Below are 23,170 nucleotides of genomic sequence, written 5' to 3' on the forward strand. Positions count from 1 at the left end.
ACAACCATCTCAAGAATGAGATATGTGTATTTATAGACCCTTTAGTCTATCGCCAACTTTTCCCTCCAAAACATACCTTTCAAAATTTTGTTGTCAAGCCTTAAATTGCACTTCTAAAATCATACAGGAGTCTCTGTCAATATAGTCGAACATGCCGATAAGTCCATCGGTTGACTGAGAGAAGACTCCTGATTAAGCTGGTTGTAACTAAACGTTACCAGTCTATTGGTTACCAACTCTTCCGGTGTACTGAACAAAACCTATCTATTCAATTGCTTCTTGTATATCAGTTCTCTCTTTGCTTAGCCAGTGGACATCTTCCTTTCTGATTTACTCACCACTACCCGATCTCCTTACTTCTTGCCGATCTTCTTATTGCTTGTCGGTCTACTGCTTGTTGGTTAACTTACTGCCTGCTGGTTTACTTACTGCATGTCGGTCTACTGCTTGCCGTTTCACTCATGACATGTCGGTTTACTCACTGCCTATGGAATGTGAAGAATAAGGAGAAGATGTTGCCAACAATGACAACCATATCATTTACCAGTCATACAAAATTGCATCAGAATTCCAACAAACTCCCCCTTTGGCATTGGTGGCAAATTCTACAAACTGTTGTGTCGATTCCATGACCCTTGTTCCTGACAAGATTCCAAAAAATTCCAAAATTCTCCCTTTTTGCCATCAATAGCAAAGACTATCCATAAAGATTTGTCAAAATAAAGAAAAAATCTCTTTAAATTTTTCTTGAGCCACTTTTAAAGAAGATTCCCATGAAGATTGAGTTTGTTTCATGGTAGTAAAGTGGCCATGTAATACTGCAATGAAGACCTCCATATCATCAACTGTCTTACAGTTAGGTGCATGAATAAGGTGGTCTGCCTCATTAATGTTTAGTTGCATGAAATCAATAATTGGTGCTAAATGGCACTAGAGCTCTAATAAACTAAGACTTCTTTTGTCTTCTTCATCTTTCAACTTTCTAATTTGATGATTGAGCATTTTGACTTTTCTAGTAAAGTTGATGTTTAACTGCTAAGGGGATCAAACGAGCTTACCAGATCCTAAATCTCCTTTTGAATTTGATTTCTTTTATCATCTAAGTCTTTGATTAAAATAGGAAAGTTTGAAGATTTCATCAATAGGTGACCAACTTGTTGCAGTATGGTCTTAACTTCTTTTATTCTGGTTGAAAGAGCAACTTTTCCAACTATTGTCTGCTCCATTAGGTTATCTCCTCGCTTTGTTTCATATTTCCTTATTGCAACCTTCTCCAAATCGGTTGCCTCTAAACTAATTGCTTTAACTAGAGTATCCAACTGATCAATAATGGGTGCAGTATCATCAATTGCAATGTCCGGGATGAGATCAGAGAATTATTTTGGCAGAAGTAAGAATTCTTGCCTTCTTTTTCTTCTCCCTTAGTTTTACCTTTTCAACTTGGATTCTTAGTTTTTCTGAGACTTTCATCAACTGTTTAGGGGTCATTTTCTTTATATAAATGACCGAGTGACCTTCTTCTTCCTCCTCTATTCTTTCTTCCATTTTTAAAGTCTCAACTTTTGAGCTAGTTGTTGTGATGATTCTTACCTTTTTCTTTTCACCTTCATCACAACAACTAGCTCAAAAGTGAGACTTATCAGCATGTTCCAGATCAGAGCTTCCTCAATTTTCCTCTTGTCTTCATCATTACTGAGAGAATATATTCTTCCAACACCAGAAAAACCTCCAAATTCTTTGATGCCATGCACCATCTCATCAATTGTTGGAGCTTTGTTCCTTTCACTTCTTCTGACCTCCTTTATTTCCAATTTTGATACAGTGTCATCTTCTTTCTTATCCTCTTTAAGCTTTGGATCACTCTTCCTCTTTCTGGTTTAAGTTACTCCTACCGATCTATCTTTTCTTGGTGAAGATACTGGAGTACCTAGATTCCTTTCCTTTGAGTACGTTATCGGTTTAGTTGCTGCAGTCCCCTTTGGTTTTGTTTTTATCACTTTCTTCTTTTCACCGGTCAGTTCTTCATCTTTGGTAGGTGTGACCCCTATTCACTCACTCGCACCAGTGGAGATAGTGGCACCAGATTCTTCACCTCGATATTTCTTGTCAACGGTATCAATCATTTTCTGTACTTTTCTTTTAATGATAGGCACCTAAAGTTATTCTTTAATTTTAGAGCTTGCCTCCTCATATGTTCCAAACCTCTTTTCCTTCAAGTCTACCAATTTAGATAGAAGCATATTGATATGAATTTTAACTAGATCTGCTGCAACCTCATACCCCATAGGTGGAACCCAAAAAGTTATGGGTTCAATTGCTTGGATAATACAACAATCTATATCTACAAGAAAGTAAATGTTGTTCTTGTATTTTTGCACTATTCCGGTTGGATTTCTTTCCCTCTTGTGAATTCTAGTTTGTAATTCCTTGAAATATCCCCACATTTCTTCCCCAAATTTATTTCCCAGATCTCTAATCATTTCTCCTATTTGAACCATGATAGGTATCTCCTGAGACCATACTACATTACCCTTACCAGGAAAATATTTTAGCATAGAGAAAAATATACATACCAGTAGAGAGCCATATTTGAAGGATTGCTTCTTATCCTTCTTTATTCTTTCCATGTTCACCATGAACTGACTTTGAATCATCTCGCATATATCATATGTTGCATCTTCTTTAATATTCGATATCCAACATGGATGGCGTCACTCGACATACTATTCAACCGACTTGATTTATAAACCCTGTATCCCAACACTGCAGAGGCAAATCTTACTTTAGCATCCTCATTGTGAGTGATAGTCATTTCTCTACTATCACACTAGGATTTGGTTAACCTGGCGACTTCAGTTGATGAAATTGTTCTTAGGGTTAATGCATCACCGGTTGCACTAAACCCTGTCACTCTCTAAATCATCTCCTTTGTGATCTTGACCGGTACATGATCTTCTAGCCATAAAAATTGATCATGAACCCTGCTCAATACATATCTAACCCACTCACCATGAAACTAATCAGGAAAATATACAACATATGCCAAACCCTTGGTCTTCAGATGTAGGAAGCCTGGTTTTAACTGATCATTGTCACAAAACCCTTTAAACTCACTTTAAATGAACTTATCTCCAAGTTCTTCAAGCTTGCAATGAATGTAAGAGTGAATATCTTCTACCAACAATACACCAGAGGGTATAGATAATAAGGCATCGGTCTTGTCGATTTCATCAGCTTTCATCGGGTGCAGCTTGAACTCGGGTTGGGGTTCCTTGATAGCTTCAACCAACATAGGAGTTGATATCTATTCTGCCATGATGACCTTCAATCAAGACTTTCTCAGATGCAATTGAAAACCCTTTCCTAGGGAATACCAAACACCACTATCACTCTGCTTGAATTTCCTTTGTTTTTTAAGCACAAACAAAGATTAGCAATTTTCAAATTGCCTTTGAAAGAACAGGATCTTAATAAAATTCACAAATAGTTAGGTAGATGAAAATGTGCTACCATATCCTTATTTATTCATTGAGTTTTATCAGTGCTAGTATCCAACGGTCAGATTTGAAGCTCACAACTTAAGGTACACCGATTTGACTTCACCGGTTGTTAGTTGCTGATATCGATACTCAAATAAATAGCTCATAGGACAAGCTTCAATTAAGAACTTTTAGACCAAATTTTATGCATCACAACTATCTAGATAAACACATCCTTACATTTGTTGAGGGGATTCAAGAGTAATCTTACCATATGTGCTCCCCCTGGGCATTGATATGCCTAGTTAGAAGTGGAACTATCTTCATCGATGGATGGTGACTTGATTTTAGAATGTCCTTGTCATTCTTTCCCTTCATCCTTCTTGATCCATGTCTTTTTCATTTCATCTATTATTTCTTCAGTTGTCTTCTTTCCTTTCAGGTCATTTTGCTCCTTTTTCTTGCTAAATCGATTCTTGTTTATGGATCGGTTGTAGGATTGGCTTCTGCATTCTCTGGCTAGATGACCAATCTTATGGTAGTTAAAGCATGCCATACTAGTTATCCTCCATGATCCTGGATTTTTTTCTGACCCATCCTCATCCTGCATGTTTCAACAAAATGACCAAAATTACCACACATGGAACATGTGGCATTCAACTGATTACTCCTTTTATTAGGACTAACTGGTTTGAACGGTGGTCTTGATACCTTTGTCTTGAACCTGCATTCTTCTGATCTGTGTCCAAACTTATTGCAAGTGAAGCAATGTCCATTAAATCTTTTTGCACATGACAAGATGCTTGATTGAGATCTACACTCATAAGACGTGTGACCATACTTATGACAATTGTGGCAGTAACCATCAAAAGTGAAAGTCTTATTTTGATTAACCACTTTATTCCTACAGTCATTGGTCCTATGACCCGATTTTCCACAATGATTACAAGAGAATTTGGAAGACTTCGTACCTCTTTCTTCTGATTGATTTCTTTTATCATCCTTCATCCTTTTGGATTTAGATGATTTTGTAGTTTCTATAGGACCTGAACTAGGGTAATCAAGACTAGTTGTATCCTTTGTTCTTCTTTGAGCCTTCAACTGTCTATCTACCTTCTCAGAGATTTCATTGAATTTTCTCAGCTTCTCATTTCTCTCATTTTTAGTTTTGAACTCACTCTTGAGTTTTTCAATCTCTTTCATCATCCTCTTCTTTTCTTCTGCATTGTCATTTAGTTTTTTATGTATATATTCATTTTCCTGAGTGAGAACTCGGATCTCTTCATCTTTCTCAATCATTATTGTATCATTTTCTCTCAGGGCATCTTCAGCAAGCCTCCTGGCTCTTTCGGGTTTTGACAAATCTTCTTCTGCCTCTCTCTTTCTTTCATCAGCACTTCTCTCAGCTTCCAGTATCTTAGTCATTCTCAGAGCCTGACCTTCATGTTCTCTTTTGAGATGTGTGATTTCCTCAGTCAGCTTCTTGTTCATTTCCATGAGGTCTGAGACTGCTTCTTCAGCTTCTTCAGATCCACTTTGTTCATAGAGCTGATCTATGATATCTTAGCTCTCATTTAGTTGTTGAGCTAATTCCTTCATTTTAGCAAGAGTTTTTCTTAGTCTCTCTTTCAATTGAGCAATAATCTCATTAGCTTCATCAACCCACTTTTGATACCGGTACTCTTCCATAATCTTTGTCCTCAAGTTGTCAAGCTTCTATCTAGAGGAACTGAGCTCTGATACCAATTGTTAGATCCAACCAGTGCGAAGAGGGGAGGGGTGAATCAACACATTACCAATTCTTGTTCAAGTAAACCTTTTAACTGAAGTAGTTGCTAACTCAACAATCATCAATATAAATAACTATTCCAGAAGAATGACCAAGCATGAAAAGATACACAATAACACACAGATTTATCTCATAGAAACCCAATAGGGAGAAAACCACAGTGTGAGTTGGAACTCACAAAATTTGTACTCTTTTGAAGTATGCCCAGTGAAGAGCCATCCCTGTTTGGAGATTACAAAGACAATGGTTAGGTGCCACCTAGTTAAGGGATTTTGATCAAGGCCGGTTAGTGCCTTTACCTTGTTAAAGGTAGCCTGGTTAAAGGACTTGGATCATCAATAAAGATGTTACCTGGTTAAGGGATTTATACAATGGGACCTATTAAAGTCCACCCAGTTAAGGGATTTAAGTTGCAGTTATTAGAAAGCAACAAATGGATGATCAGATATAAAAAGCTACACATTAGCCTTATCAAATCACAATTAAGTATCATTCTAGGTCTGCAACGGTTGTGCTTGTTTTCCACAATTCTGCCTTCTTTTGGTTTGCTGGTACTTGAATTCTACATTGTCGGTCCTCTGTCACTTGAGTTGCTGCTCGGTGAAACCCCCATGCTACCAGTCCTATGTCACTCAGCTCTGTAGACTCTAAAAGTCCCCCTGTGTCTACTTTCACATTGACTTAATTCACCTTGACAACAACCATCTCAAGAATGAGACATGTGTATTTATAGACCCTTTAGTCTATCGCCAAATTTTCCCTCCAAAACATATTGTAGTACCCCTCCTTGATCAACCTCTTTTTGAACTCACATTTGATTTCAGTTGACTATTCTGTGGATATATTATTGTATATTGATTCATAATTTATGTGACGTTACTTCATGCTTTTACTAAATATGTGATGTATGCTTTCTTGCAGTATTTTCAGTACTTATGATTAATGTTATTTTTAAGGATTATTATCATGGATTGACACTATTACATTACATATGTGATGTGTTATTTATATGTTGCCTGTTTGCAAGTGTATGGGATGTGAGGGGATGACTTTCCTTCACTCACTCTAGTGAGACAGGGAAAGTCACAATTCTCCTTCATTGGTGTGTGTGTCATGTTTGATTATATATTTGTATATATGCATGTGTGGTTCGTTGATGCAAGACATTGCAGGTACAGGGTATTGACTCTACCTGATTTCACAGGTCTGAGAATACCTTATTTGTTTGATGGAGTGGAGGAGATAGTGGTTGGACCCTAACTTGACCCACAGTTGCACTCGTGTGAGTGTTGCTAGTCGGTCGTCTTTCCTATTTGACCGGTATGCGAGTCGTAGCATTTTAGTATTTTCAGTTTGTGAGTCGCCTTTTTATCATTCCTTGTTTTATGTGCTTTCAATTATTTAAATGGTTGTTATATTGAGTGAATGATGTTATTTTTGTGTTGGCATAATTAGTTGTTTAAGTATGCCTTGAGTAATTGATTTTAATGAAATAGATAAAGTTGCTAGAATTGAATGTTAAAATGGCTTAATATATATTGTGTTATATAGTATTAATATATTGGGCAAATTAGTAAGTATATTCCTTTCTATTTAAATTCCAAAAATGTCATGTTGAGTTAAAATCTCTTAGAAATGGTAAATGAGAAAAATAAACAATAAAGCTTTTTCCTCTCTACCTTTCTTTTGACTTTTGGTATTTAATTGTTAAAAGAAAAAGATTAATTCATGAGAATAAAGTAAATCAGATTTCCTTATTTATTTAATAGCTTTATTTTGATTGGTCAGGGGAAAACTTTTCAACCTAAAAGTTTAGGTTAAAATATTTTTGTAATTATGCATGTGAGTTCACAAGAAGGGGGGATTCATTTTTGGAAGGCAAAATTTGAAAATTGTTTGGAAGAAGGAACTGGTTTGAGAATTCTGTTGTAGGGTTGAAGCTCTTCTACAAATTGCTTCCTAGATAGCTTCACAGGTTGGATAGCCTCTGCTTTTATTTTCATCAAAAAAAATATTAAATTTCTTCCTGTTCTTCCTATGTGTTGTTTGAAATTTTTGAAAATGATTGTAGTTGTTTTGGAGTAATTTCTATGAGATTTAATGGAAATTTCAGTTCATTATTGATTTAGAACGCTTCTCCAATCTTCTTATTTGGTTATTTCATGTTTATATTTTAGCTTGAAATCAATTCCTCCATTCATGTCTTATGGATGGAGTTGATTTTTTGTGTATGTTTTAGTTTTGATTTGTGAAATTTAGGGGGGTTATGCTAGCAAAATTTTGCAAAAATTACCCTCTTATGTTCCCAATTAATTTTCTTCCTGGGTGTTTCAAAAGTTAGAGGAATAAGGAATTTGGAATTAAATTTCCTCTTTCTTCATTCTTATTTGGGCCCAAAAATTTATTTGGGGTTTGCCAATCTATTTAGTTTTCAGCCAATTTGGCTTTGTGGAATAAATTTTTAACTAAATCTGAGTTTTACTATTCTCTGTCTTGTCATAGAGATTTTGGGTATTTTTTTGTATTTTTTACCAGTCATTGTTTCTGGGTTGTTTAAAGTGTTATTGAAATACGTTATATATTAAAAAAATTGTATGTAAAAAAAGAGTTTTAACAAATTTTAATTTATTATCTTGAGTTGGGTCACATGGTGGGGAGTCGGGCTCAACCCGGCCATGCTACCCCAAGCAGCGAGTTGCTATCACAAGCACGAAGCTACTATCACATGCTTGTGTTAGCAAGCTTCACTGGCCTACTATCACAAGCATGTGATAGCAGTGCAGCGGGCTACTATCACATGGTTGTGATGGCAGGCAGCTGCCGCCATTCAATTTAAGTTTTTATTTAATTTTAAAAAAAAACTTATTTTATTTTATTTTAAATTTTTTTTTTTTATTAATAAATTTCAAATAAAAGTTTTAATAGAATTTTAATTAAGGTATTAAATAGTATTTTTAATACTTTTCAGTATAAAGTATTTTATTATTATTATTATTATTTTTATGAAAAAAAAAATTAGTTAAATTAATATTACTAATACGTATTTCAGTATTAAGTAATATTTCCAGATCTTTAGTATTGTAATTTAAATTGGAAATTTATTATTTATTAATCGATTTTAATGATTATTATATATATATATATATATATATATATATATATATATATATATATATAATAATTGTTATTTAATTATTAATAATATAATAAAGTGGGTTTATTGTTGAGAATAAATGAGTTTTTATTGGGAAATATTTGTCCATTATTTTCGTTATGATTTTTACTATTTATAATTAAACGAATTAAATGGATTATTCTGATTAGTTAGATCCTTAGCCCTATCAGTGCAATGATGACTTGATTTTTCTCATAGTTTCGTGGTGTTGATGATTTGTTTAAATTCATCGATGAAAATTGCAAGTTATATACATGATTGCTGTACTTTTAAAAGATTGACTATGTTGGGTCTTAGTGATTTTAGTTTTTCTTGCAAGGGGGTTTAATAGGTTGTTATCCCTCATTTATGTCAGTCATCCTGTTGTGACATATTTTGGTATTCCTTGACCTAGTGATGTAGTGTAACCTCCTTGTCGTAACCATGTAGTGCTTGATCCTTATGGTTGGTTAGGGGTTAGTAAATCTTTGTGTTTGGCCACTTGTATTTGGATAATGCGGTTATGTCTTTTTGTTTTTCCATAGGGTCCTCATAGAGGGACCATGTTTGTTAGTGTCCTATGAGAGAGTGGCTTTCGAGTGGGGGCCGCACCCGAAGTGGTTGGCAGGATAACCCCTCGAAAGTCAGTTAATAAGTGATAATCTAATAATTGATTGGGGGGTGGGCAGTTGTAATAATAATTAAGATATTGTACCCCACACATGGTTGAGTGCTTGTATAGGCTCAAGATGTAGTGGGAAGGCCTGGAATGGAAAACCTACCACCTTGTCTTCACAAAAGGTTGCTAGGGTCCGCATGAGACTTAGATGGAGCCGGGAGTTTGGGAAAGGTTACGAGGATAACCTAGGATGGGGGCCAGGACCTATGGAGACCTGCCTAGGGTAACCATATTGAGCCATGCGATGATACTCTCCCTTTAGGGTAACTAGTGTATTGTGAGTTCAAGTCACATGAGTATTGTGGAGTCATGTTGTACTATCATCCTTGTCTTGTTTATTCTTGCTTGAGGGTCCTCTGCTATCTCCTAGCACGGTGAGGTGATTCCATTTTGGGATCACATGGTCGGGTGGTAGTGCCACTTCCATCAGATATTCTTGTTCGTACCTTCATGCAAGGATTGGCTTTGCAAGTGTACCTGTGGTTCATGCTTCATGCTCTAGCTCATGTTGGAGTTTATTCTTATGAGACCTATGTGGTCAATTGTATCATTAAATTATGTAACCATGTAATTGATATAGATGTTAAATTTAAATGTATATTTAAAGCCATGTATTTTTATGGTCAATGTAATCCTAAGAGTTGGATGTTATTTACCATCTTTCATTATGATATCTATAAATGCTTTATTTTAAAGGAACGTATATTGTTGCTCTTTCAATCTGTTAATGGTGTAATCCATTATTGTACATGATTATTTATGTTAATTGATTAATGTTGGATTAATTGGATTAATCGTAATTGTATCAATTAACTTTTAATTTTAATCTTCGTTGGTAACCCTTTAGGAATTCTAGTGTAAGTCTTCTGCTTGTGTTATTTTGTGTAATGTAGTAATTAATGCAATTAATATGTTTTATACTTTTTAAATAAAATTATATCACCCCTTTGTTGCCTAGTTTTGTGGTTTTCCTTTGGGATTCCTAGCGGGGCATTACATTTGGTATCAGACCCAAGTTTCAACACTGGGTACTCTGGGATTGTAGTGAGCCCATTCAGCTTGACCTTTTATGTAGGTCTTACTATTGTGTTTCCCTTGTTATTATCCTTGTCGTAGACTTGAACCTTTTTATGTTTTGCAGTGTTAGGTAATGGCTAGGAAATCCAAGGGAGGTGGTTGTGTTGGAGGCCGCAATAGAGATAGAGGTGGGGGACGGGGTCGAGGTTCCGACTGCCATAGTCCTTTGCCAACACCCACTCATGTGAGTGTGGATTAGGATCAATCTATTCATTAGAATGAGTAGTATTCAGGTGAGTAGGTTCCTGAAAGGCAAGAGTTGCGACAAATGTTCCAGGAGGTTCTAGCTAGACTAGGCCCCATGCCTGAGGCTGATCAGCCCATCCATGCTCAGGTTGGGGAGTCGCATCAGCAGGTTCTAGAGAGAGAGAGAGAGAGAGAGAGAGAGAGAGAGAGAGAGAGAGAGAGAGAGAGAGAGAGAGGTCTCCTAGAAGGAGAGAGGTCCTAGCTGACCAAGACCCGGCTACCATGGGACACATGAGGGACTTGATGAGGTCCAATCCTCCTTTCTTTGATGGTAGAGGTACCAGTATCGAGGCAGAGACCTAGCTTATTAGTTTAGATCGGTGTTTCACCATGTTTCCATATGGTAGCAACACCAAGGCGAGATGCACTATCATACATCTCAAGGGTTTTACATCTATATGGTGGCGGTTAGAGGAGGAGAGGATCGGTGTTAGCATTAACATCGTATCATGGGAGATCTTTCTAGAGAGATTCAGGGCATGATTTCTCTCACCCCAGTGGAGGCAGATTCAGGAAAACGAGTTCTATGCTTTGCACCAGTATGGTTTGTTAGTACATCAGTTTGAGCACTGGTTCTATGAGCTTAAACAGTATGCAAGTATCAGCAACGATGAGGCAATGCTTGTTCAACACTTCTTGAGGGAACTAAATGACTGCATCAGTGGAGGAGTGAGAGTGTTTGAGCCAGCTTCAGTTGAGGTAGCCGTGGTGAAAGCTAGGCTGGTAGAGAAGAACCTTAGCCATGCACATGGTGGTCAATCTGGAGTGTAGATAGGGAGTGTACCTTTCAGTGGGCCCAAAGTTCGTGGGAACCAGTCCCAGCCCACTACACCATTTAGGAGTCCTCAGGAATCCACTAAGGATGGATAGTAGCAGCCGCCGAGACTAAAATAGTTCCAAGGCTAGCAGGGTGGAAACTCTCAGCATAGGAGAAATAGGAACTGGTAGAGGAGCAGATATGGTCCCCTAGGGTAGTCCTCTTAGGATGCATCTCAGGCCCCTACTAGGGGAAGATTTCAGGAGTCCAGTGGGCCAATTGGAGGTAGAGGACCAGATAGAGGAGCTTGCTTCTCTTGTGGATGGTTTGGTCACATAGCTGCTCAGTGCCCTCAACGTTATCACCAAATGGGGAGTTAGAGGCCAGCAACATCAGAGCTAATAGTAGGGGATGCAGGTAGGTCCCACTAAGTATTTGCAATGGTTGATGATCACCAGGCTGAGCATCAGGGTATAGTTATTGAGTTTACAGGTGTGTTTTGTGGTATTCCTATTTCTGTACTTTTTGACTTTGGTGCTTTGGATTCTTTCATTTCTTCATCCATTATGGAGTGGTGCAGGCTCACATCTGCTAAGCAGGTGGATAAGTGGCAAGTAGAGCTCGCTACTAGTGTGCATGTGTCTATAGATGCCTTTGTGCCTAGTTGTGAGTTGGACCTAGGACCCTTTATTGCTTCAGTTGACCTTCAAGTCATTCCCTTGGGGTCCTATGGAGTAGTGTTGGGGATGGATTGGCTATCATCTCATAGTGCTCATGTAGACTGTCATCAGAAGATAGTAGAGTGTTTAGATGACCATGGTGGGAAAGTGGGGATCATTGGAGTTCAGAGATCGATATCCTTACATATGATTTCTGCTATGCAACTTAAGCAGTGTACGCATTAAGGGTGTCACCTTTTTGCAGTTGCTCTTGAGGATGTGGATGAGGAAGAGAGTCAAGAAATCACTATTGATGGTCACCCTATTCTTTGAGAATATGCTGATGTGTTTCCATTGCATATTCCTGGTATGCCTCCAAAGCGAGACATTGACTTTCACATTAACTTGGTTCCTGGTGTGAAACCTATTTTGAGAGCTCCATATCAGATGACTACTCAGGATTTGAGTGAGTTGAAGTTGCAGATGGAGGAATTGTTGGCCAAGGGGTTCATTCATCCTAGTGTTTCTCCTTGGGGTGTGCCTATTATCTTTGTTTAGAAGAGGGATGGTTGGCTTCGGTTATGCATGATTATCGACAGCTAAATAAGGTACCAACCAAAATCGATATCCATTGCCCCGTATAGATGATATTTTTGATCAAGTAAAGGGAACCAAGGTGTTCTCTAAGATTTAGCTAAAATTTGGGTATCATCAGTTGCGCATTCATGATGCAGATATTCATAGGACAATGTTTTGTACTCGTTATGGTCACTATGAGTTCACAGTAGTGCCATTTGGGTTGACGAATGTTCCTTTAGTTTTCATGAGCCTCATGAATGGGCTTTTTTGCACCTACCTTGATCATTTTGTCCTTGTGTTCTTAGATGACATATTGATTTATTCTAGATCTATGGAAGAGAATGAGGGGCACTTGCAACAAGTATTGCAGTGCTTGAGGGAGAACCAGCTTTATGCTAACTTAGCGAAGTGTGATTTCTTCTAGTCTCAGTTGAACTATCTTGGTCATGTGGTTTCAGGAGAAGGTGTATCTGTGGATCCTTCTAAGATCCAAGCCATTGTTGATTGGCCAGCACCAACCAATGTTTTAGAGGTTTGGCCAGATATTACTGTCACTTTGTTCAGGTTTTTTCCTAGATAGGTCACCTGATTACTTCTCTTCAGAGGAAATGGAAGAAGTTTGTTTGGTTAGAGTAGTTCTAAGTCCTTAGGAAATTTGAGGATGATTGATGGAGGGGGTATGATAGTGATGGCTTAGAAGAAACTTGATGACTAGGTTGTTCTTGGCATGAAAATGACTCAATGGAGGGTAGATTCGAATGGCAAGTTATATGAAGGGACACAACCACCCTGATTTGGATGATAGTTGGTGTTTCAAAGGACAATCTTGAATGTTGATGGAGAGGATGAACTCTTAGCTTCTCTCTTGGGCTTATGAAACATGGGACAAACGAAGTTTTGATGCAATTTTGGATTTTGTGTGGGTAATGACTTGGACAATTGTTTGTGTCTTGACAAGTGTTTTTGCAAAGTGTTTGGGGATAGTGATGTGTTTTTAGTCTTCTCTTGGAAAGTATGTATCAAACAAAGCAAATGCAATGATCAAATGCATATTATCTCAAAGAAACTTATGCTCATATACAACATTCTTAAGGCTGGCAAGGACAATAGTCATTGGATCCCAATCGGTTTCGCAACTACGCTTACCTAGAGCGCACACTTAGATGCTTGACACCACTCGCTCCCCTCCACAACACTCACTTCTCAGGGCAGACAAGAATCAATTCCCATGAAAACTCCTCATGGTGAATTTTGTGTCTCTACTAAGGGTAATAAAAATATGGGCAGCTTTTGAGGTCCGACCTCCTGCACCAATGACTAGAAGGTTTTTGGCCACTATGAACAAGGTGTTTAGTAAGTCTTCCTGTTAGGAGCTACCCTTCGAAGTTGCACAAGCGCAATCGAGGCCTATAACCCAACGAAGCACCAAGAACTTAGTATTCACACAAACGTGATTGAGATCTCTAGGATCCTACTAAGCATCCAATGTGAGAGTGAACTGTCATATAGCCCCAACCATTGACCCTTTTGTAGTCAATGGCCTATTTATTATAGTGAGTTGGGAACCCCAGGTCCGAGTGTACTCACTTGGGTCATTCCCCTCTTACCTTCTTAAAGAGCAAGTTGGCAGGGCAGGCCCACTAGAGGTAAACACGCAATCAAACAAGAAAAGGTTGGAGGGTCTGGATTTTTGATTGTCTAGTAAGACGAGAGCATACTCTTCTACCTTTACGCTTTTCTTAAAAACACATAAGACAATGGTTCATTCCATTTGAATTAATATGTACGTGCCTAATTTAAATAAATGCACAATATTTGGTTGAATCAGCTAGGCAACCTACAAAACAACTTGATTAGTAGTTTGAAAAATGTCTTCTTCAACAAGTGTCCTGCAAAAGACAACAAAATGACAAAAATATTAATTTTTTTGAATTTTTGGGAATAAGTAGGAAAACATGAATAAAAACTTTTTTACTAATGACAAATGTGGATTTGGAGGAAGCTTTGATGGGTAAATGGGGTTTGACTAGGTTTTTGCCACTTTCCAAGGGATAGGCAAGCATAAAATGAGGATTTTGGAGGAGAGGTGAAGGAATGGAAAAAATTGTCCAAGAGGGACAAAGAAGCAAAAGTTGGAGATAGACAATGTGGGAAAATTTGGAGGTGATTGGGTAAAAGTGGAAGGAGTTACAACAAACACTAAAAATAGAGGAATGTGGGATTTTGGGCTTCAAAAAGTGGATTTTGGGATAAGGTCGCCTAGGAAGGAAATGTGCAAAATGGCAATGCAAGGGATCTAGTGAAGTTTGGAGGAAAATGGAGTGAAGATAAAGTAGATATGGCAAAAAAATAGAATAAAATAGAGGATAAAAACTAAATAGAGAAGATAAAAGAAGAATTAAACAGAGCAGAAAAAATAGAATAAAATAGAGCAGAAAAAATAGAATTATACAGAGCAGATAAACGGAATTAAACAGAGCAGAAAAAACAAAATTAAACAGAGCAGATAACAGGAATTCAAATTTTCACCAAAAATGCTTGCGCTAATCGCAAAGCTGTCGTGCTGAAACAGAAACAGAAAATAAATAGAAGATAGATAGAAGAAGAAGAATGAGGAGGAGATGGGAGAATTCATAGAGCGGTCACACTGAAGCTGAGGTACTCACGCTGAAATGCAGACCCGCAAAAAAATAAATTGAATTTTTTTTTCTGCGGTCACGCTATTACGGTACCTACATCTCACAACTCACAAAAAATCATTAAAAAAACATTAGTTCTTAGTGACGTGGGTCCCATCGAGCATGCCAAAATGAAGAGGATAAAAGATTTGTGAGGTGGATTAGATAACAAATATGCAGATCAAACATATAATCACATGAAATCCAAAGACATAATTTGAAATTCTCAAAACAAGAATGAAATGTATATACCTCACAAACCAATACCTTCTCCTTCGGATGGAGCTTGATGAAGTGAAGGCGCCCCTGGATGATGCTCCACTTGATGTGCTCCTCTTGCTTGCTTGATGTGGATGGCTCTCCAATGTTGTGCACAAATGAGATGGATCTTGGAGGATGATGGAGATGAGATGATTAAGTGTGGATGTAGGATGATTTTGACATGATAAGGATGCTAAAATGATTTTCCCAAGCTCAAAAGAGCAGCATAAGATTACTAAACTTGGAGATGAAAAATGAAGGGATGGCATCCTCAATTTATAGGAAGAGGAGAGGAAGAATGGATGGTTGGGATGGATCCAAGATGGAGGGCTAGGATTGCTTGTGAGCCCACACAAGGTCCAAGAGACGGTATGGAGACCAAGAGATATGTCTCAAAGGCATTTCTTGTCTCCATACTCCTCAAGGTGCATTGAGAAGAGTTCTTAAGATACCTTGTGAAGAGCAAGGTGCATTGGGAAGACATACTAATATGCCTTGAGAGGAGCAACGGATGTGACATTCCTTGAAGAATGGAGAGGAGGAATTAAAAATTCTCCAAAAAGGGGTGATCATGAGGATTAGAGGAATAAGAAGGAATTAAAAATTCCTTGGGAGAGGAGATGCCTAGAGGATTGTGAGATTTTGAAAATCTCACATTCACCTAGGAAAAGAGCATTAAAAGCTAGTGGTTGGATGGAAGGGACAAGGGGTTGACTTTGTGGCTAATCATGATGATTAGCCACTAGAAACTCATTATGAGGGGATTAGAGGAAATGTTAGGTGGGATTAGGAGTTGTAGGAGGATTTGATTAGGAGAGAGAGGGAGTGGAGAGAATTAAAAATTAGAAGAATAACGTTAACTGAGTTTAGGGAGTTTCTAGAAGAATTTATTAGGTTAATGATGAATTAAGAAGATGATTTGTAGGAATCATGTAGGTTAACTAATTAATTGAAATTGATTAGCCAAGAAGAAGATTTGTGAGGAATTAATTTTTTAGAAGAATAAAGAAAGGGATTGATTTATTAAATAAATCAGTCACATACTATAGTGACAATATTAATTATATTTAATTAATATTGAGGAGAATTTCAATTAACATAATTATATAATTAATTATGTGAGGAATTAAAAATAATTAAAAGTAATTATTTAAAAGTGTCTACGTTTTGCCCCTCTTTGAAGCAAGGTGTGGTGCCACCATGATTCACGGAATAATCTCGTTTCTTTGATGATAGTATTGATTTAATAGGATGCCCCAGCTCTTGATTGCTAAATTCTAGTATGAGTTTGATGGCTTAGGTAGGTAAAATTGAAACATCTTGTTCGATTTGATTGATAAGATCTAGATTCAGTCTAGTTTCAGGAAGGGTTCATCCTATTTAAGACAAAGATGATCAAAGCATCTGGTTTCAGGAAGGATTCATCTTGTATAAGACATGATTGATCACAACGTCTGGTTTCAGGAAGGATTCGTCCTGTATAAGACATGATCAGAGTATCTGGTTTCAGGAAGGATTCATCCTGTATAAGACATGATTGATTACAACGTCTGGTTTCAGGAAGGATTCATCTTGTATAAGACATGATCACAGTATCTGGTTTGAGGAAGGATTCATCCTATATAAGACATGATCAGAGTGTCTAGTTTTAGGAAGGATTCATCCTGTATAAGACATGATGCATCACAATGTCTCATTTCAAGCAGGATTCATCCTGTATAGGACATGATCAGAATCAGAATTAATTATGTGAGGAATTAAAAATAACTAAGATAATTATTTTTTAGTGTCTACATTTTGGCAGTGTGTAGAAAATAAAAGAAGAAAAGGGCCCCAGCGTAAAGCATGGGGGGTGTATGCCCCCTCAAGAATTTTTTTGGAAAAAGGATGAAAAATTCTCGTAAAAAGAGGAAGAAGAATCACGGTGGAAGGGATAAATGAGGAAGAAATATGAAGCAGTCTAGAAGAATTTGGAAAAAGAATAGGAGAGGCGAGACGGCGGGGGAAGATGGGCCCTCACGGGGGCCCATATACACCACAACAGACCCAATGAGGGGTCATTGTATCATGACGGACCTATTTTCCTCTTTATATATATACATGATTTGTTTGGTGGCAGATGATGTGTAGCATTTATTGTGATGGATTATTTTTGTTTTTCTTATGATGTCATATATGGATGCGATCATGGATGTGCTATGCTAACCTATTTTGTGATGCAGAGTGGATGCTTATATATGTATGTTTATGATGTGTTGTTGACATAGTTTTTTGAATGCAGGATGAGTGATTTTTATGCTTTATGTATAAATATACCTGTGTGAAGGATTTATGATGCAGTCTAAATTTAATGCTATATGAATGAGTGTATCTTTTATTTATGTGATGCAATCTTATGTGGTAAATGTTTTGTGGAAAATATGACTGTCTTAGAAATGCACTCTATATGATGTGAATGAATTAATAAAAAGAGGGAATATGCCAATAATAACACAATGATCTTAGATAGAAGAATATCGAATAGATGGGAAATGGGGGAAATTAAGAACTCCATGGGATTAATGATGATGAGAATTTGTGCACAACAAATGTGGAGAGCCAAACTATTTTGATATTGTCCTGGGTGACTTGTACCACTGATTATAGAAATCAGGGTGCCATGAGAAACCCAAGGCGTGGACTGACTCTCAGATAAATGAGAATTCCTTACACATAGCTATGCAAGTGTTAAGAAACATTGATACAGAGTTGTGGGTATGAGCAACGAGACCCTCAAACACACTGATAACTCTTCTACATGAGTGTTGATGAACACTAATACCAGGTTGTCAGTTTGTACAAGAGAGATCCAAAACATGCCATACTATGAAAATATGCCGCAGTCTTCATCTATTGTAACATACCTAGATATGGAGAAAAAACTAAGCAGTCATAAATAGTTGCAGTCATAGGGCAAAAGATTCAAGTCTAAATGAAAAGATCCAACAAAATTTAACAAGTCAAATATAACCAACTGATACCTCTTGCCAAGAGTAGGACTAGGATGGAGGATTAGGTTTCCAGGTGAGGGAAGGAATCATCCCTAGGGCAACGTGGTCTTGTAGATTTTAGGCAAGTGATTCTATGGTTTTAGTAGATTTGGGATTTATTCTCAAGACTTCTTAAAGCTCACATAGAGGCATAAAAGTTTATTTTAATGGGATACTCCTTGTTCATTACTCAGGCGAAGACTCATCATCATACATGTGTTTTATTGGGAGGCAGAAAAGAAGGAATGTTGTGAATGGGTGGACTGGATGGTGCCTGATTTGTAGTGTCGACCTGATAGACAATGGATCCCGTTATTTACCTTGGTGCCTACATGGAGGTTTTCACCAAGGTACTTGTCCATAGTGCCACAAAGTGGTTTTTATTGGTGGACGAATTGTTTTTCTTTCTTTTTTCTTGTAGATTTTTTTGATTTTTTTCTTTTGTGTCAGATGGCGTCTGTTTGCCAGGTTTTCACCAAAGTGACACTTTTTTTTAGGATCTTTTTCCTATTTTTTTGTATTTTTCTTGATTTTTTAAAAATAATTTTTGGTTTTTTGACAATTTAAGACTTTCTGAGGATTAGGCGTAAAATATTTTGAGGTGCATGATATTCATTGGTTCATCCACATGATTGCCTTCAGGGGTAGCCAACTGATAAGCTCTTGATCCATACTTTGGTGTGATTACATATGGTCCAAGCCAGTTAGGTTCGAACTTGCCTTTCTTTTCTCTTTCTTGTAGATTTTTCTGATTCTCCATGAGGACAAGATCACCAATCTGGAATTCTCGGGTTCTAACTTTTTTATTATAATTCATGCACAAACGGTTTTGATATACCTAGAGATGATTTAAGGCCTTGAGGCACCTTTCATCTAAGAATTCTAGCTCTTGTAAGCGGGTAATTCTATATTGCTCATCTGGTAAGATATTTTGCAGCAATACCCTTAGAGAGGGGATCTCGATCTCAAGGGGAAGGATGCCTTTGGAACCAAATACAAGGGAATAAGGAGTGGCACATGTGGGGGTGCAGATGGAGGTGTGGTAGGCCCACAATGCAGGATGGAGTTGGAAGTGCTAATCACGGCCCACTTCATTGACTATCTTTTTGAGGATTTTTATTTGGGTTTTATTAGAAGCCTCAGCTTGGCCATTGCCTTGGGGGTAATATGGAGTGGAGAAGCGGTGTTAGATGTTGAATTTTTGACAGAGTTCTTTGACATCCTATTTTTTAAATTGTTTGCCATTATCTGTGATGATAACTTTTGGGATGCCATATCGGCAGATTAGGTAGTTCAGGATGAATTTGGATATTTGCTTGTCGGTGGTGAAAGTAAGAGGGATAGCCTCTACCCACTTCATGAAGTATTCGGTGGTAGTGATAATGAATTTATGTCCATTGGAAGATGAAGGGTGGATTTTACCAATGAGATCAAGCCCCCACTATGAGAAGGGCCACGGTGTTATAAATGGCTGCAATTCTTATGATGGTGCATGAATTTTGTTGCCATGTTGTTGGCAAGGGATGCATTTTGTTGCCATGTTGTTGACATCCTCCAATTTGTATTCTCCAGAGCCATTATCCAAGATCTTGATTTGATTATCTAGTTGGGATGAAGTGGAGGCAACATTTGATGTGTTAGGTGGAGGCATTGGCAAGGGTCTATTTAGTGGACAATGATACAGATGCTTCCCCTCTAATAGTTTGCAATATTGAAAAGGTTGGGGATCATCTTTGATAGTGATCTCTCTTCCATTATAGGCAAATTTGATGCATTGGTGATAGGTGGAGGGTAGGCTTGCAAGGAATGAATCCATGGTCACCCGAGGAGAATGTTGTAGAGGAGATCAAGATCTAGTACTTGGCAAGGGGTTTCAATTGTAATGGGGCCCACTTGAAGAGGTAAGGTGATCATGCCCTTTGAAACTCTTTCTACATCATCATATGCCTTTATTGTGATCCTTCCTGATGTGTCTACCAGATCCTCAGAAAGTCACAATTGTTTTATTAATTTGTATGTACACAGATTAAGCCCGGATCCACCATCTATTAGGATACGTGTGACCTTATGCTTGTGGATAAGAGCTTCAATGTGCAAAGGTTTGTTATGGTCTTCCTCTGCGGGAGCATCTTTGGAGGTAAATACAAGGTGCTATTGGGCAGCAAGGCTTCCAATGAGGGCTTGGAATTGGGTGGCGTTGATGTTATCAGGAATGCATGACTGGAGAAGGAGGTCATATCGGTGGGTGGAAGACATGGGTGGGGGGTTTGGTGGGGAGGGACTCCTTGGATGGTGACTTTACATTAGTGTGTACTTACATTGTAGTCATTTTGGAAATGGGAGGTGGAAGGCATAGTGCCTTGAATGACTATCCTAGCAGGATTTGGTCTACTTTGGGAAGAAGGAGGATTAACTCCTTGGATGGTTATGACATTGACATGATTGTCTATAGGTTCAATGCGACCTACTAAAAAATCAAAGCCGGTTATGTGATTAGCATATTCATAACCCATTGTGTTAGATGATGAGCATTTTCCTTTATCATGCTTCGGGAAGGATTCCTGGTACATTTTGAGTTTGTCATTGTTATTACCAAGTTTTGCATTTGCTACTTCAATCTCACCTCTACCAATGAGATCTTGTATGTAGATCTTCAGTTTCATACACTTTCATGTATCATGTCCCTTGATACGATGGTATTCACAATACTCATTTTCATTATACCATCTTGGTTTAGGTTGATTGGGGTCAAACAGGCAAGTGATTGGTAAAACCACTACACCTGCTTGGACAAGTTTTTGGAACACCATTTCAATAGGCCTAGCCAGAGGACTGAAGTCTCTTGGAGTCTAGTTATTCGATCGAGGTGGTCATCCCTAGATTGAGACATTATTATGAGGTTTTGAGATTGATTTTGATTGTTTTGATTATTGAATTGATGATTATTGGTGGTGGATTTTGGGGAGCGGCCATGGTTTGGACCTGATTTGCATCAGTTACACCATCATTGACCACGTTTTTGTTTTTAGACCAGAATTTTGGCTTGTCATTATGATAAGAGGGAGAACTTTGTGTTGACTTCTGGTAATGTTTCAAGGTTTCTTCCTCCAACAAGACACATTCAAGGGCAAGGCCCTTATCGATCAATTTTTGGAAGGATTTGATACATTGGGATATTAAGGGTCTCAAAAGTTCAGGCACCAAGTTCTTTTGAAATAGCTCAATTTGATGTTGTTCTGGCATGTCCCACTAGAATTTCTTGATAAGATGTCGCCATCTTTGTAGGAAATTGGAAAAGGTTTCTCTGGGCCTTTGTTTTGTATTGCATAGGCCCATCATAGAAACATCATTAACCATGTTGTAAGCATAGTGGGCCACAAATTTTTCTGCCAAGTCTAGAAAGGAGATAATGGAACCTCATGGTAGAGATGAGAACCATGCCAGGGTGTCTCCCATGAGACTCTTGGGAAAGAGTCTGCGAAGATAAAGGTCACTATAGGAGACTTCTTGGCATAAGATGTGGAATTCTCGGACATGGTCGCAGGGGTCTCCTTTGCCTTCATACTTGGTGAATTTGGGGATCTCAAATCCTGGGGGGTAGGGTACAACTAATATAGATGGGTCATAAGGACAAGGGAAAAACTCTCCGAATGAGTAAGTTTTCCTTTTATTAGTCCTCTATTTCATGTCCTTGATAATATTTTTCATGTCTTGAATTTCCTTGACGAGGTCTTGTTGCAGACTTTGATAATGATGAATCGTATTTGCCCCAAGAATTGGATGTGCCAAAGAAGGTGCACCACCACCAATATATTGATATGATGAGGAGGTAGGAACTTGGGATGTGAGGACCAATGTCACAGGGATTCGTGTGATAGTTGGTTGCAGTCCGCAAATTGCTGTGACGGGATTAAGTATGGCCCGGATAAAACTTGCAACATTGTTGGCAGGAAGGGAAGTTTGTGGAATAGAAATATGTTGTTGAACGAAAGGGGGTGGCATAGAAGCATGTTGGAGAATAGATGAGATTGGATTAGATAATGGTATAGCTAGTAGAGAGGAAGGAGGCAGAATGGAGAGCACTGTGGGAGGCGTTGCGGGTGGCATTGTTTGAGCTTGGATGATTGATGGGGCTGCAATTGATTGAGTTTGGATAATAGGTGCAACAATTTGTGTGGGAGAGATGTCTCCTTGTGGTTGTTGGGTGAGAGTGGATCTATTGAATTCAGGTGGAAGTTGAGCTCCATTTTCAAGGAGAGTTTTTAGAAGTATAGTAGGATTGTGTTGAATAAAATTTTCCATCATCTCTTGGTTATAAGAATCCGTTAGGAAAGTTTGCACTTTTAGACAGAGTCCATCTTGGCTAACCATGTTAGGATTTTGGCTTTGATCTTGATTGCTAGGTTGCCCACTTTGTGTAGGATCTTACGTGGGATCTTTGTATAGGGCACTAATGTCTGGCATGCCATATTGTTGTTCAGCCATCTTTCTCTTTTGGGATCGAGTTGTGACCATACACAAATAACCTTGGAAAAGTTTGGAGGGGGAAATTTGTGATGAAAGGACTTAGCAAGATACTTGTGGAATTTTGGATTTTGTCTTTTATGACAAGGGATTTTGTTGATTGGTATGGTTCTTGGATTAGAGCCTGGATTTTATTAGGATTTGACACCTAAGTCCTTGGATGAGGATTTTAGGTGGTGGATGCAACCACAAGTAAGGTGATGGCCAAGTTGTGTAGAATTTAGACCCTGGATTGATGATTAAAAAAGCCTCTCTTATA

Source organism: Cryptomeria japonica, chromosome 10 (assembly GCF_030272615.1).
Source record: "Cryptomeria japonica chromosome 10, Sugi_1.0, whole genome shotgun sequence".
Lineage (NCBI taxonomy): Eukaryota > Viridiplantae > Streptophyta > Pinopsida > Cupressales > Cupressaceae > Cryptomeria > Cryptomeria japonica.